Genomic DNA, 3,510 nt, shown 5'->3' on the forward strand with positions numbered 1-3,510 from the left:
TTAGTGCACTTGTTGATACTCCTACTAGAATAGAGGCTAGACATGAGACTAGATGCGAGGAAGCAACATTACTTCTTTACACTCGAAGAAGAAAGAAGCACGCAAGATCGAGCCTCCGCAGATCAACAATGAATGCATCGAGAAGGCACTAATCCAACTTACAGGAGTAGTCAAATGTATTCTTGTGATTCTTGTTTTCTTTGGTCTTGCTTTTCTAGTCAAAATTATCGTTGGAGTTCGTGCAAAACAGAGGTCCGTTTGGGGTCGTGCGTTGGAGTTGGCCTTACAAGTGGGACCACAGTTAAGGAAACCGACTATCGGCAAACCCCCACCTCGCCCGCCGCGCGATGGCTGAAGTTAGAGAAACGACATGGTTGAAGAGATTGCTCTAGCACGGACTCCAAGAAATAATATGGTGTCAGATGGATGTCGTGGTGGTGGTGTGTGTCCTACTCCTGGACGTGAATACTTGTTCTGGCCCTTGCCACCCTACTACTCCTACTACTTACTCCTACTATATAGTACTAGTATCGAGGATTCGAGGTGCTGGTTATGTACAACGAACACATTAACATATGGCTACAGTAAAAACACCCGCCCGACGCGCGAAGGATGTGAAGCTAGTACAAATAGTGTACTACTATTGTTGATTGGCCTCATCCGATAACCTGTTGCAATGAACGTACAATTATGTATACGGAAAATATTTTTTTGCCTCGTCGCACCACTCACTCAGAGAAGCGACTCGAAAGCCATTCATAAATTTAGTAAGTTTGTCACAGGCATATCATTTTATTACATACAACAGGTCATCAACCCACATCGACAACGAGGATACATTATAAATACTAAAGTTTTCACCACACAACAAATAACAAGCCATGAAATGAACTTCAACTCAACCATTCCGCGGCGTTGGAAACGCTTGCTTTGAACCACAAGTGATTCTCTGGGACGGGCCATCCGTTGTCGATCTGGAGACGAACGCAGGACTGATCATCCAGGCTGAAGCGGCCTACTATATCAGTACCAGGGTAGGGAACCACCCAAATGTCCGAGGTATAGACACAGTTGCTTCTCATAAATGTGTCAACAACAGTTGTATCGCCTTTCAACATCATCGGATAGTTTTGTCCAAGGAAGAGCGAGTTTTCTCCAAGACTATCAATTCTGTGCCAGGGAGAAAGAGTTGGCACTAGCACACTAGTATCCATCCCGAATACCATGCAACGGGTGTTGGAATAGGTCCGGAGAGTGCGACCATGGGAGACACTTGCTTCCTTAGCAGTAACATCATCAATTGGCTGTATACACACAAGAAGAGGTGATCCATTGGAATTAGTTGCCAGGCACCACAGAGTATATGGGCGCTGCTCGTGATCATCACCATCGGCATCTCCCGCTTGGTTATAAAAATTTTCAAGTATAGGTGGTGGGATGTTCACAGGACCTTGGAAACACAAGAAGAAGCTTAATTAGTAAAGGGAAACTTGCTAACCCGCATGCATGTGGATGAAACAATTATAATTACAGTGGAAGACAAACGTACCGAAACTACGAGGATACCATGCAAAAAGAGTGCCACGAGTGGTGGCAGCAAACACAAGGCCCTCGTATTGAATTGCATCATAGTACTCATTCGTGCATAGAAACTGATTTTTGAGCAATGTCCATCGAGTCAAACCACTAAGGATGGCAACAAGCTTGTCGAAGATAGCAACAACTTCATAGTTGTTGTAATTCCAAGAGCGGTTGGGAACTCGACAAATTGTTATCTTCCATAGAAGGCAGTCACCATGATCATATTTGAACGCGCGTACATTACCGGTGTGCTCAACCTCTGGGCAGTGTGCTGAGATTTTTGGAAGTGGAACCCGGTGACAAGTGTACACATTCACATGTTCCCACTCGCAGTTGGACCCAATGTAAACAACCCAATCTCCATTTGCGCCCTCCCAAGCCTTGCCCTCAAGCGGTGGCATCTTAACATCATACGTATCATTATCAAGCGGCATCAACTTGCACAGGGCGAGGCCTCCGTCGTGCCGGCGCCAGTCATTAGGGTCACGGCGAAGAAGATAGGGGAGATCAAACCGCTCCATGACTCTTGGGTTCTTTGTAATGATGTTATTAGTTGAGTCGAGAATGGGCTTGAACGAACCTACCATGCTAGCCGAGGTGATGACGTTACACCGATCAATGAGTTCCTCCACCACGTCATCTTTCAGATCGGGGCAAGAATAACGGGGTCGTTTCCGGCCTGTTCCCTCCATGGAGAAGACGATCGAACAATGGCAGAAGAAAGAGTGAAGGGCTGAAGGAAAATGGAGGAGGGAGAGGAAGAGCATGCAACAGTAGTTCCAAATCGAGAGGGAAAGGCGAAGAGTCGGTGGACGGTTGCGAGTTTGCCACGGTTCACGAAGAGGCGCCCCGGCCTACACGTCCGTTCGGAAATACTCCTACTACTCATCGTCGTCTCACTGATATGTTGGAACGGGACCACATGTCAACGAAACATGGTGTGTAATTTCTCGTGCAAAATGCGATCTGGCCGCATCGGCCCGAGGTGCCGCATTAGTTATCGACCTTTATTTTTTTAATGGCGTGCCGATCAGTTTTGAAGCACGACTAACTGGTACTGTACGTGGAGAGGATGACAGCAGGGACCCGCCAAGGTCATGGCAGTACGCAAGAAAGTGCCTCCTTATTTCAAGCCAATAAAAAAATGGCCCCTCCTAGTGGATTTCTAACATCTGGGTCCCATGCCATTTTCAACGTAGTCAATAAACGAGAGAATTGCACAATGAGCGGCAGACACCAGGGACCTAGCAGCTCGCCCAGTTATTTTTGTTTTGGGTTAATTTGATAAATGCCACTCCAAATCTGGTGTATCCGAGAAATGCCACTGCAATTTCCAAACTTTGAAAAATGCCATTTCATGCCATTTTCTAGTGGCATTTTTCGAAGCCTGGAGTGGCACTTTTCAAAGTTTGCAAACTGCAGTGGCGTTTTTCAAAGTTTGCAAAAATTGCAGTGGCATTTTTCAAAGTTTGGAAATTGCAGTGGCATTTTTATGAATCGCCATAATTGGAGTGGCATTTATCTAACTTGTTTTTGAGACGGAAGCATGGTGTCAACTGGGCTGTGCAGGACACTCTGGCCTGTCTAGACAGCCTTTTCTTTTATGTTTACCACAGACCAGCCCAGTAGTTTTTTTCTTTCTGAAAATGGCTAGCCCGGTTCTTTTGTGATTTGTCAAGTAAGTCGCTTTATCAGGCCTCCTGGGTTGCAAATCTTTCAAGACGAGGAGAGCTTCATTCGGCTGGCCGAGAAAATGGCCTATCAGTAATGAGAAATGGGCTGTACATTTTTAAAACACATCAAACCGACAATTATTTTCAAATATCTTTTTTTCATTTCGAGATTTTAAATTGCATTAATTTTTATCATGGACAATTTATCGGATTTTATATTGATATACATTTATTTTTAAAATCAGTCTGAATATGA

Source organism: Triticum dicoccoides, chromosome 3A (genome assembly GCF_002162155.2).
Source record: "Triticum dicoccoides isolate Atlit2015 ecotype Zavitan chromosome 3A, WEW_v2.0, whole genome shotgun sequence".
NCBI classification, from domain to species: Eukaryota; Viridiplantae; Streptophyta; class Magnoliopsida; order Poales; family Poaceae; genus Triticum; species Triticum dicoccoides.